The sequence below is a fragment of the Bos grunniens genome, chromosome 21 (assembly GCF_055505025.1).
Source record: "Bos grunniens cultivar Pamir isolate PY7600 chromosome 21, Bosgru_T2T1.0, whole genome shotgun sequence".
Classification (NCBI taxonomy): domain Eukaryota; kingdom Metazoa; phylum Chordata; class Mammalia; order Artiodactyla; family Bovidae; genus Bos; species Bos grunniens.
Window position 1 is genome coordinate 41,889,865 of NC_141185.1, and position 13,846 is coordinate 41,903,710.

At 39.2% G+C, this 13,846-nt stretch overlaps 1 protein-coding gene across 10 annotated transcripts in view; it reads left to right on the forward strand.

Annotated features, from left to right (window-relative positions):
• Positions 1 to 13,846, forward strand: part of TJP1 (tight junction protein 1) — a 259,393-nt gene that overhangs the window by 148,208 nt on the left and 97,339 nt on the right. The window lies entirely within an intron of this gene.

Consider the following 13,846-nt stretch of genomic DNA (forward strand, 5'->3'; position numbering starts at 1 on the left):
GCGGCTGCAGTCTTTGCGGGAGTGGTTGGTCCCTGGTGAAACCGTGTGGTTTCGGTCTGATGTCACTGTCGCTGGTATGCGCGCGCCCGCGACACGGCTTTGGGACGGCACTCAGCCTCTGTGGAGTATGTTGGTTCTTTTCGCTGTTTTATTTATTTAAGGTGACATTTGAAAAACTAACTTCCTAACACTTTTTAAGAGTTTAATTCGAGTTACACTTTCAAAAGTACCGCACACTGCACTTAAAAATGGACAGTAACTTTAAAAAATAAAAGTTGGCAAAGATCCGTGGGTTCGTTAAAAAAGTAACGTTTTCCTGTCAGTTTTTTCATATGCTTTGAAGTACTGTGCCATTTTCTCAGTGCTTTCAAGCCAGTTCGTATGTTACATGAAAAAGCTGAAGTTCCTAAAAATCAATTAATATTCTCCTCTCCTTTTGTACAGCTTAATCTTTTCCATCGTAAACGGTTGCGGGAATGCAGAAATATGAAGAGTAAAAATCTCGCTTAAAATCAGTTTATTACTTTAAGTAGTATCAGGTGCTTAAGCGGGTGCTGGCTTCATGTTTTTGCTTGGTTTTTTTCTTTTCTGTTTGAGATGTTTTATTCATAGCATCTTGGACCAGGCATAATTAGGCCCTAAAGTTTCTGAACTCAAGACTGTTTTTTGGCTGGAAGTTAGCGGTTACGTTTAGCAGTGAGTAAATTCTTGTAAGGAATTTAGTGTTCTCTCTTTAAGAAAACTTTTATGTGTACTTTTATTGCTCTACATTGATAAACACCAATCTAAAGGTAAAACTTGATCTAAAGAGTTAGAATAAAAGGCAAATTTTCGCATAATTTTAAAATAGTCTTACACTATTTACTTTCCTGGGACTTCCTTTTCGGGGAGGAGAGGCTTTGTTGCCATATTATAGAGAACGTCACTGTGTTCCTGTAGTGTGCTCTCTGGCACTTGATATCCAAAAAGGATATTTCACTTACGGAGAGAAATAAGTTTTCAGTGGATTGCCATAGTAGAATGATGCTTTAGAAAGAGTCATACTTTTCCTCATGAATTATGGTGTTGAGATTTTATGGCATATTAACAAGTATCACTAGTTAAACATTACGTTTTTGGACGTTTGCATTCTTAAATATTTGAGTAGAATGTCAGTTGAAAGCTTATTTTTCTAAAATGCTGTGTTTTGGGACCACCGTTAAATCTTATATAGAGAAGGGCCATAAAAGATGGGGGAAATGAAATAATAACCAACCAAGTCACATTTAATTTTCTAAGATGATTAAAATGCTTAATAAGAACCAGGCTGTGTATGTACTCAGTAGTTTACATGTGATATTTTTGTTTCCCCTACTTCTGTTTAAAAAAAAAAAAACCATGAATTTGCAGCTTGCTTTTCTTGCTTTTAGCATAATAGTTTGTAGAACTCTCAGTCAGTATCTTTGATTCTATATTCTTTGTAATGATTGAATATTTTTCCATTCCATGAATAGGCTGCAGATGGTTACTGATACACATTTAACTTGTTTCCAGGATTTTGTAATAAATAGCCTTATATTTTTCTGCATGTGTGTAGTAGTACTGTGTGTCACGTTGTTAAAAATGGAATTTCTGAATCAAAGGGTATGTATGTGCATTTAAAATTCTGATATATACCACTAAATCTTTCTCCAAAAAGGTTGTACCTAGGAAAAATACAGCGATTGTTGGTAACTTTAAAGGACATAAAATTTCAGTAAGTGAAATGAGAAAATACAGACTCTGAATGGGGAGGATATTGTAGAAAAGATCACATTTCCTAGAGTTGGTATATAAATGTTAATACAATTCCAAATAAAATTCCAGTGTGGTATTCTAGAAAACTTAATGTGTTGATGAGAAAGTTTATCTGATAAAATAAATGGATAATAACTGTCAAAGTTCAAAAAAAGAAGCCTTATTAGAAAATCTAATGTGTTATAAATTCAGAGTCATTGAAGCAGTCTTTTAGTTCAGGAATGGACATTGGAATCGCAGAGTCCAGAAATATCTGTGTGTTTACGAGTTTTTAGTGATTATGGTCATCAGCATTTAATGTGTGTTAGCTATTGTTCTAAGTGCTTAATATGAATTAACTGATTTAATTCTCATAGTATCCCTATGAAATGAGCACTGCTGTTATCCCCTGTTTATGGATGTGGAAATTGAAACAGATAAGGTAACTTCCCTAAATTCACCTAGCCTACAGGAGAGGAAATTGAGACTGTGATAAAAATATCATCGTAGATTTCTGGAGAAAGGATGGATTAGTATAGGGTGCTGGGACTGTTGACTATCCTTTGAAAATATATATGTTGTTTCTGCCCTTAGACCATCCCCACCCCCCCAAAAAAAAATCCGTTTGAAAAATATGCAGAGAAGATAAATCATAAAACACTAGAAGAAAGTGTAGGAGGCTTAAAAAAAGCCCTCAGTGGAAAGGGCTTCTCTGTGCATATTAACTTCAGAAATAAAGGAAAAGTTTTAATCTGTGATATATATTTGAATTTGCAAACAGAATCACTAGTGTACCTGATGCAAATGATTCAAAAGTTGAAACCAGGAATTTGAGGGTAGTTCTGTCTCACCAAGGAATTGTTTAATTATGTGAGAAAATGACAGGAATAGTTAGAGACATTTCCATTGGTTGAATCACGGAGTGTGAAGGAAGTTCAGCTTGTGGACTCAAGCTGTTCACTCCAGAGGAAACAATAAAATGTAGCATTGTTCTGTTACAGATTTTGCTGCTTAAAAGTTTCCATTTTGTCTCAAAAAGAATTTTTTTCCCAGAATTTTCCAAAATTTTCGTGTACTTTACTATGGAAATTATTTTCGCCACTTAGTAGGAATTGATTTATTGTATCCTTAATAGCTGATCATTTGAAAGTTAAAAACTGTAGAATATAGCTAAATGAATGAAAATAATTACAAAATTAATCCTTGTAGATAGGAATTGTCTTGAGTGGCTGTTATGACATAGTTTTAGTTTTGGTACTTTGTGATTGGTGTGTATTTGCTTTGGGGAAGCCCTCTTGCTACTTTAAAGGTAAACTGAAAACTCACCTTGCTTTATGAAAATTCGCTTGATTGTGTCTTTCAGTGTTTATTGAGCTTCACTGTGGTAATATTTTTCTGTACCTATCAAGTTTGTATAATTTATTTTTAATTGAAAGATAATTGCTTTACAAGATTTTGTTGTTTTTTATCAAATACCAACATGAATCAGCCATAGGTATACATGTGTCCTGTTTTTAACTAGAAATATTTTTATAGTATCTAAGGGAAAGATGTTTAATTTTTATGTTAGTGTGTTTGACATTGTAGACGCTTATGGTTAGAATTGTCCTTTATATCCTTGGTTGATAATCCCTGACCACATTTACAGCTCTCCAGTTCATTTTAGGACAGTTCCATTAGATAGGTGCTTTTCAGATTGCGCAGTGCTGCCCCCCCAGATGGTTCAGTAGCAGAAATTGCTCTGTGCTATTAGGAAAGACCCTTTTTTCGTTTCCTTTTTGAGAACGGTGATGATTTCATTTTAGGGACTTGAAAACTTTAATTTGGTATTTAAGAAAGACCGATGCTGTGTTTTGGTGACTGTCAGTAAGTGACAGAAGTCAGCCATCCACACCTACAAGTCATGCGGTTAAGACCCATCTGTAGTTCTCAAAGCTGTGGGCTAGTAGATGGAGTCCCCTTTCCTGTTTGGTTTGAAGGAAAAAGTTTACAGTAGTTTCACTTCTTTTTTTCAATCCTGTGAACAATGTACTGGCTCTGACTTTTACTTGCTCTTTAATCTTTTTTCTATTAGAGACCAAATGTAAACTCAGTGTCATTCTAAGAATAGAACTGAGTATAAACAAGACAGCAGTATGCTGCTAAGGAAAATGTCATTAAAAATAATAATTTTGGTGAAAAATTTGGAAATGTAATCCTATTTATTGATGTAGCTCTGGCATGATAAAAATTAAATCTAATGAAAGACCCGGAGTAGGACTGTAAATCTTAAGTGTGGTGCCACTGGTCCCTGGCTGCCTAGCCACCGCTCACCGCAGGCCCTGTGTGGTCACCCACTCAACGGCCAACACTTACTGAGCCTCCTGGGGCTGGAGACTAGCTGGGGGACGAGCAGATTTCTTTTTTATTAGTAGAGTTTTTGATCAAATGTTAAGATTAAAAGATAATTTCTATTATGATATTTCTGAAATATTTGCCTTGAACTTGCTTTGCATCTCTGAATTTTGGAAGGTAATCTTGAAAAATCCCTGTAGCTTAACTTTTAAATCTTGTAGAAAGAGACATTAGAACAGTTCACCAAGTTTTGAATCTAAGATGGGCCTGTTTCAGTACAGTATTTCTAATACAAGTCAGCAATAAAAACAGGCCTTTTGCTATTCGTGACCTAGAGTACTTCCTAATTTATTTATTGCAGCCAAGAGTGGGTTCAAGTTGCTCCTTGATGGGCTAGCCAGGTGCTTGATTTCCATGCCTTCTTAAACAAATCCTTAGTAATAAGATGTGTGTGGTGACTACAGGGGTAGAGAATTCCATTTTATATCCTAGAAGTGGATGAAAATAGTGACTCAGAGCACTGTTTTAACATGATAAAACCAATGTTGCCAAAATATGTACCATAAAATACCATTTGAGATTTAATGTGTTAAATACTGAATCTCAGAAAGCCCTTAACTTTGGGATGTATCAGAAGACAGGTTTTTATTTGTGTGTAGGTGCATTTCAGTATATGTCAGAACACCCTAACTCACTTAACGTTGGTAGCATGCTGGGAAATGAGTTGATTGATGAGTGGTCTCAATCATTCTAGTGTATCGTGCCCAGAGGGAGCTGAAGATTGGAATGAATATTACTTGGATACTAATTAGGAACATAAGATTACCATATATCTGGTTTAATTTTAAATTGTTTTTTTTATTATCTGAAATATTTTTTGTTTTTTAAAATAGTCTACATCCCAAAGAGTGAAAGTTCATTTTATTTCTTGGCTGCTTTAGGAATTTTCACTCTTTTCAAATTGTCATTAGTGATCTTTTGAATTTGTGCACAGTTTTGATAAGTGAATTAAACTTGATTTATGATTGTCCTCTCAGTTCAGTTCAGTCGCCCAGTCATGTCTGACTCTTTGCGACCACATGAACTGCAGCATGCCAGTTCTCCCTGTCCATCACCAACTCCCAGAGTTCACCCAAACCCATGTCCATCGAGTCGATGATGCCATCCAACCATCTCATCCTCTGTCGTCCCCTTCTCCTCCTGCCCTCAGTCTTTCCCAGCATCAGGGTCTTTTCCAGTGAGTCAGCTCTTCACATCAGGTGGCCAAAGTATTGGAGTTTCAGCTTCAACATCAGTCCTACCAATGAACACCCAGGACTGATCTCCTTTAGGATGGACTGGTTGGATCTCCTTGCAGTCCAAGGGACTCTCAAGAGTCTTCTCCAATTCAGTACATAATGCTAAAATTTAGGAGGCCCTCAGTAATGGTGTTCTTTTTTGTTAGTTCAGTGAGCATTAGTTGAGCACAGTTTGTTTTATATCCCTGTCCTCTAAAGGCTTATAGTTTCTAGTTGGTCTATATTGTCATAATCAGTTGTGAAATGTGTCATTTTTAAGAGCAAAATAATTTTGCGTTTTTCTCTCTAAACACACTTGAGGTCTTCTTACTGATACAATAGCATAGCTCTCTGGTGTGCTTTTTTGGTTGGGGAATATCATGGAATCCTATCTAGAGCTTGGACTTGGTGTAACACATGAGCTTTTGCATTTTCTTTTGTTAATTAAGAAACAATTTCAGTTCACTCTAGATACATTCAGGTATGTATTGTATGCATGCATTTGGTGAAAGTCTGAATAGGACAAAAAGGTTAAGAATTACAAAGCAATTCTAATTTATTTATATGTTGAATGTACTGAAATGGAAAATGGACAGTAAGCTGTCTGTCACTGTTGTTTAGGGTCTAGCCAGCTCTGAAATACTAACAGTTTGGAGTTGGGAAACTGTTTTCTATATTCAGCAGGTATTCTCTGCTAGCCTAATGTGTACCAGGCATTGTTGTGAGTGGTAGAAGTAGAGCAGTGACATCACTGTGCTGTACTTACGGGCTGTTTTAATGCTATAAATGATGGTGGGCACTGGCATCCCCAGCAGGCCATTTCTGTCATAACCTGCTTTCTCCAGAGATCACAAGAATCTTCCATAGTACTTATTTTCTAGTTTTCCTTTATAATTTTACCACTTAAACATTCTGTAAACACTGTGGTTTTGCCTGTGAACTTTATACAAACAGACTCTTCCGGTGTGGATTCTATTGTGTATGGCTTCTCTTGCTCAGTGTGGTGTCTGTTAGTTGATGGGTGTTGAGGGTGACTAGTTCATTAGCTTTCATTGTAGTTGTGGATAAAATTCATAGTGTTCCTTTTTAGGGAGGACTTACTGCCAGATTGGTTTCTGGAAAGAGCAGTTTGAATTCGACTTCTGTGGGGTTTTGAAGAAAAATGTGTAGTTTACTAAAGGGCAAGAATTAGATAAGTATATTGGCTAGGCACAATATACTTGCCTATACTTTGGCTAGGACACAAAAAGTATGTGAAAAATAAGCTGCTTTTGGTGTTCAGAGGATGTTACTTTGAAAAGTCAGTTTTAATTTTGAGGGCATTTTATGACTGAGGTCTTAAAATCCATTAAAGTGTATTTTTGGAAGTATCCATTCACCTGACGCAGATGAGACCAGTAAAAGCCCTGACGGGGAGAAATATGTGCTTTGGCAAAAACAAGTACACACAAGTGTACTTTTCAAAGTATAATCATAGGAAGTCTTTCCCAGTGGTGTCCTGTAAAGGAACTTTGGAAGATTTATATGTTGTTTTTCTTTTTTAAATAGTGATACATGTAGGGATATTTAATTAAACATATACCAACCCATATTTTGATACTGTATTTCCTGTATAGTCAGAAGATAGTGGCCATGGCAAGCAGATTTACATTCTAGGCATAAATATGAGAAATGTGTATTAATAATAAATAAAAGCCGCCTAATACTGAGTGCTGTTTCCATGACAGTACTAAGCTAACTGTTTTATGTGCATTGTCTCATCTGATCTTAGCAATTGTAGGCACTCCGAGGACCTCTGTTTCATAGGTGAGGAATCTGAGGTTAACTTACTGCTCTGGCTAATGGCATACTTGATTCTAGGCTTTGTAATTCACACATGCACGTGCTATTACGTTCCTGTGTTGTAAGGAGTGTCAGGGAGAGGAGGAGGGAATGGTGTTAGGTGCATTGTGACTCATAGGAGTCGGACCAGAGGGTGGAAGAGAGGGTGCAGTGCAGTCAGACTGCAGGAGCTGCTCTGAAGGAAGGGTGTTTGCGCAACCCCAGCAGATTGTTACTGGCCTGGAGGAAGGCAGGCCCAAATTGTCTGGTTTTTCAGGACAGGTCGGAAACCCAGATTTTATGTAAATTACTTTGACTTACATGTTGCCAGCTGACTTCATTTTTTTTTTTTTAATACTTTTTTATTGTGAAACTTAATATCTAGTAAAAGCACAGAAAGCATGTGTACATTAGTGAATTACCACAAAGTGAATGCCCATGTAAACACCACCCAGGTCAGGGCATACAACATTGCAGGCTCCTCACTTCCTCCCTCGCCCCTACCTGACAGTATCCCTACCTGGCAGCATTATCCTGCCAACAGAGCTGCTGTCCTGACCCTAAGACCCCTGTGTTAGGCTCTTCCTGCCAACTGCATTCTTTCCCCAAGACAGGCAGTGTTCTATGGTTTAAAGATTTGTGTGTTGTGGCATTATGAATTCATTCATCTTCATATCTGTTTAGTATTCTATTGTGTAACTGTACTACAGTTTATTTTACTGTTGATGGACATTTGGGGTGTTTTCTAATTTGGAGTATTAAGAATAATGCTCCCATGAACACTTGGATCGCTCTCTTGGTGAACATGTGAACATATTTCTCTAAGATGTATTTAGAGATGGAATTGCTCCTGGATTGTTTAGTGTGTCTTTAATTTTAGTAGACAGTGTCTTCTCTAGAGAGATTATACCGGTTTATACTCATCATCATCAGTGAATGAGACTTTCTGTTGCTCTGCATTTTCACAAAGACTTGGTATTATCAGACACTTTAATTTTAGTCCTTCTGGTTGGTCTTTAGTAAATCTCACTGAAGTTTTCATTTTCTTTTTATTTTTTTGACGAGATGAAGTTGAGCAACTTTTCATGTTAATGGCCTGTTTGAGTCTTTTGCCTATTTTTCTTTAGAATTATCTTCTTACTGGCTTGCTTCATTTTTTATTTTTGGGTAAAAGCTAGTTGATTATATGTGTTGTAGGTGTATTTTCCAATGTGATGGTTCTCCTGATGGTCTTTTGATGAAGCTCTTAATTTGCATGTGGTCCGAGAGTCGAGGCACAGAGAGAGACCAGTAGGGGACCAGAGAGGGATCTGTCTCCAGACCACACCTGCGCAGAGAGGGGTCAGGCAGTGTAAGAACTGAGAAGGTTGTCATTGAATAACCTTGTGTGTTTGTCCCTGTATCCTGAGTTCAGGCTCTGGAATTGGCATCTTGAGTCCACCAGTTAACACTGTGTTCTCCTCTTATAGGGGAGAGCATGGTCCCAGTGCGCAGAGTCAGGGTGCTGGACACTCCACTTAGTGCCTGAAGCAGGGGCACTATCCTGTTAGCTGGCATTCTCAGTGGAGCCCGTCTTAATAGCAGGGAAGAGGCGTATGGGAATTACGATATTTCTGTGTGTGTACACTCACACAAACATCTACTTATTCTGTATATTCGTGTGTGTGTACTTGTTTATTTAATATGGGATGGAGGTTGGTTGAGCCCCAGACCAGTAAGATGTGCTGCGGTTCCAGAGGAAGTTACTCAGTTGCTTTTGAAAATGTTTTTACAATAACGCTGAGGAAGAGTTGCAGTCTTTATTCTGATGAATTAGGGATTAGAGATGAAGAACTATCCCTACTTCAGTGCACCCGGTCCAGTTGGATTACATGTCCAGTATGGTGAATGACCAATTAGCAAATTCCTTTTCACCTGAGCACCTCGTATTTCTCCACTTGTTCCATCTGTATTGTCTACCATTCACATCCCTCTCCTCTAACACACAGACATAGACACACGTGAACACATGATGGGGCTTCCCAGGTGGCGCTAGTGGTAAAGAACCCATCTGGCAATGCAGGAAACCTCAGAGATGCAGGTTTGATCCCTGGATTGGGATGATCCCCTGGAGGAGGGCATGGCAACCCACTTCAATGTTCTTATCTGGAGAATCCCCATGGACAGAGAAGCCTGGTGGGCTGCAGTCCATAGGGTCACTTAGCACGCACACACATATAATATATATCACACCTCTTCTCCCTTTGTTGTTCTTGTTCACTTGCTAGGTCGTATCCAACTCCCTGCAGCCCCATGGACTGCAGTACTCCAGACTTCCCTATCCTTCACTGTCTCCCAGAATTTGCTCAGATTTATGTCCATTGAGTAGGTGATGCCATCCAACCACCTCATTCTGTCACCCCTTCTCCTTTTGCCCTCAGTCATCAGAGTCTTTTCCATTGAGTCTTTTTAAATGGCCCCAGTACATGTGCTCCTCCTAAAACTCCTCTGCATCTTAATTGCCTTTACAAGTAAAGACCAAAGTTCATAATAAAATCAATAAACTCCTACAGGATTATTTGGCCCCTGCCTACTTCTGTAGCCTAACCTTGCATCTCCCCCACCTTGGGCTCCGTTCTCAACCTGCGCTGTCCTTTTGAGCAGGTACTGAACTTCCTGCCTGTTTGTCTTTAGTTCGTCTCATGGCTTGCATTCTTTCCTTTATAATATTTAAGCCTGTGATAATAGGTTGAGTTGTGGCATTTCTTAATCATTCGATTCTCCCATTAGACTTTAAGCTCCATGAGAACAAAGGTCATCTTGGTGTGTCTCGTTATCACCGAGCTTAACACAGTGTTGAGCACGTAATAAATGTAGATATTGTGAAAGTATAATTCAGAAAGTGCTTTTGTACCCTAGGGCTATTGCACATACTGTTTTCTCCACCTGGAAGGAACGAGGATCCCTCGTTCACCCAGCATTTGTGCCAATTCATTTTTCTTCAAACAACTGATTATCAGCTTATTAAATAAGCCCATTTCAGCATCTGCATTGGTGACTTCATCCCTGACTCCTGGTCCAGTCCTGGTGGAGGTGGTCTACTTAATTATGTCTCAGAAGGACCTGCTGGTCAAGAGTGTCTGCGGAGCCTCTTTTGAAAGCCACCCCACATTTTAGGACCTTCCCCACCAGGTTTCCTTGTAGCTGTTCTCAGGGTCTTGGTATGCACCCAAACCGGTCCTTCCAGTTTGAGGTGCTTTTCCTTTGTGTGTCTGGTCAGGTCAGTGTTGAGGTTGCTGAAGATGATTGTGATTCGATAAACTGCCATTTCTAGTCTGCCAGGTTCTTCCTGCATTTTAAAAAGCAAGGTCAAAGCTAGGCTTCCAGACAACCTTGTTCCTCTGGGTATGCCCTCAGCTGGGAGTGGCTGTTTCTCTGCTGGAGCGGCCAGATCTCTGGCCCAGCTCTTCTCCACGAGAGCCTTGCTCTGAGCCCAGAAAACACCCTGTGCTCTCCCTGTCCTGTCCTGCACAACAGTGTGTTACCTCTTGTCTGCTGCCTATTTGATTAGAATCTGAGGCCGCTTCTAGACCAGGGGCACAGTTTTCTCTCTGGTGCTCATTACTACTCATAGACCAGATTACATTTAGCCTAGAAACTCGCAGAAGTTGCTGTGCGTCTCCGGAACGTGTGCGCCTGTCCTTACAAAAGAGGAGACAGCTGCTGGAGGAGCCAGCCCCCTGAAGCATGGCTTACCTGCTTGGCATCTTGTCGCAAGATTCTTGGTCAGGCCTTTCCTAGATTCAGTAATTAACTTCTAGTCCCCTCAATTACCCCTCACCCCACCCCTCACCCCCATTTTTTTTAAGTGGAAAATTTCAAGATCATCCAAAAGTAAATGAGTATAATGAATCCCCACACTAGCATCACAGGCCTAGTTGTCAGTTATGGCCGTCTTGTTCCATCTATACTTCTACCCACTGTATTGTCTCTCCCCCATTATTTCAAAGCAAATACCAGACTTGTCTTTTCGTCTGCTAATACTTAAATTTGTTCACTTGCTAAGTCCTGTCTGACTCTTTGCAACCCCATTGACTGCAGCACACCAGGCTTCCCTGTTCTTCACTATCTCCTGGAGTTTGCTCAAACTCGTGTCAATTGAGTTGATGATGCCATCTGACCATCTCATCCTCTGTTATCCCCTTCTCCTCCTGCCCTCAACCTTTCCCAGAATCAGGGTCTTTTCTAGTGAGTCAGCTCTTTGCATCAGGTGGCCAAAGCATTGAGTATCTATCTCTAAAAGATAACTCTTTCTGTTTAAAGGTAGTTTTTTTTAAAAAAAAGTACTTATTATTTTTGACTGCATTGGGTCTTCATTACTGTATGCACAGGCTTTCTCTCGTGGCAGTGGGCAGGCTACGCTCTAGTCTTGGTGTGTCGGCTTCTCATTGTGGTGGCTTCTCATCACAGCACGGGCTCTAGGGTGAGTGGGCTTTAGTAGTTGTAGCACTCAGGCTCAGTAGTTGTGATGTATGGGCTTAGTTGCCCTGAGGCATGTGGGATCTTCCTAGACCAGGGACTGTGTCCCCCACATTGCAGGAGAATTCCTATCCACTGTACCACCAGGGAAGTCTAAGAACTCTTTAAAAAAAAAAAATTAATATTGTTACCACACTTTAAAAATAACTTCTGAATGAGAAAAATCCACCATTTAGTCATTGTGCAGTTTTTTTGTCTGAAGTATCAATTTCCTCTTGAAACATATTTAAAAAAAATCCAGATCCAAGTAAACACCTCCCATTGTGGTTGGTGTGTCTCCTGTCTCTAAACTGTAAGACTTCCCCCCATCTGGCTCTGTTCTGCCCGCCTGTGGTGCAGTCTTACTGGTGAGGAACAGAATTGTTTGTCCTGTAGGATTTCTGGGTCTGCATTTTCTCTGTGATAGTTACCATCAATTCTTCTGGCACTCAGCCTTTGTGGTCCAACTCTCACAGCAGTACGTAATTACTGGAAAAATCATAGCTTTGACTATACAGACTATACCTTTGTCAGCAAAGTGATGTTTCTGCTTCTTAATACCCTGTCTAGGTTTGTCATAGCTTTTCTTTCAAGGAACTAGTGTCTTTTAATTTCATGGCTGCAGTCACCATCCACAGTGATTTGGGATCCCAGGAGAATAAAATCTGTCACTGCTTCTACTTTTTCTCCTTGTGTTTGCCTTGAAGTGATTGGACTCGATGCCATGATCTTAGTTTTTTGAAGTTGAGTTTTTAAGCCAGTTTTTTTCATCTCCTCTTTCGCCCTCATCAAGAGGCTCTTTAGTTTCTCTTCTTTTTCTGTCATTAGAATGGTATCATCTACATATCTGAGGTTGTTGATATTTCTTCCAGTGACATTGATTTTAGCTTGTGATTCTTTGTGTTATTTTAATTTGCATTTCTCTAATTATGACTGAGTTTGAATATCTTTTCAAACCTTAATATCCTTTTTGTGAAATACCTTTTTCCCATTTTTAATTGAATTTTTGTTCTTCTCCCTGCAGTTTTGGATTTCTTTATGTATTAGATATACTGGCTCATACTGGCTCTCACACTTGGAAGTGTGAGAAGCTACCATGCTTCCGAGTATGAGAGCCAGTGGCTCTAATACATAAAGAAATCCAAAACTGCAGGGAGAAGAACAAAAGCTCAATTAAAAAATGGGAAAAAGATATTTCACAAAAAGGATATTAAGGTTTGAAACAATGTTCAGACTCAGTCATAATTAAAGAAATGAAAATATTCATGTTTCTATTTTGGTCAGGCATACTTTAAAAATTTTTTGTGTACTTAAATTTATTTTATATCCCTTACGTATTGAGTTATTCTTAGAAAGCCTTTGCCTACACCATCATTAAAGAGGAATCCACTCAAGTTTTCTTCTAGTATATCTCTCATTTCATTTTTTACATTTAGATCTCTAAGTTTATTGGAAGGTTATTCTTGTGCTTGGTGAGATATAAATCTAATATATGTTTTTTCCAAGTGACAGCCCAGATGTTCTAGCAGCATTTATTAAAAAGTGCATCTCTATTTCAGTGACTTGAGACATTACCTTTTCACACACTGATTTTCCATTTATTGGAAGGTAGGGTTTCCCAGGTGGCTCAGATGGTAAAGCATCTGCCTGCAATGTGGGAGACCTGGGTTCGATCCCTGAGTCAGGAAGATCCTCTGGAGAAGGAAATGGCAACCCACTCCAGTACTCCATGGAGGAAAATTGCATGGACGGAGGAGCCTGGTAGGCTATAGTCCACAGAGTTGCAAAGAGTCGAACACGACTGAGCGACTTTACTTTCTGTTTAAGAATTTTTCCATTATTCCACTGGTCTATTTACTTATGCCTCAGTGTCACACCATTAATTGTGGATGCACCTTATGATGAGTCTTACTTCAGAGGCCATAACTTGATAGGGATAGTTTTCCCCAGTAGCTTTTCTTCTGCGGTGTTTTTTGTTTTTTGTTTTTTTTAACCTGTTATTAAACTTAAATGGAAACATGTTCTTATGTGTGGCTTCTTTTGTCCAGTATTGAGCAGCGTTCATCCATATTTACTTATGTGTATTAATCGCTCAGTTGTGTGTGACTCTTGCAACTCCCTGTACTGTAGCCTGCCAGGCTCCTCTGTACATGGGATTCTCC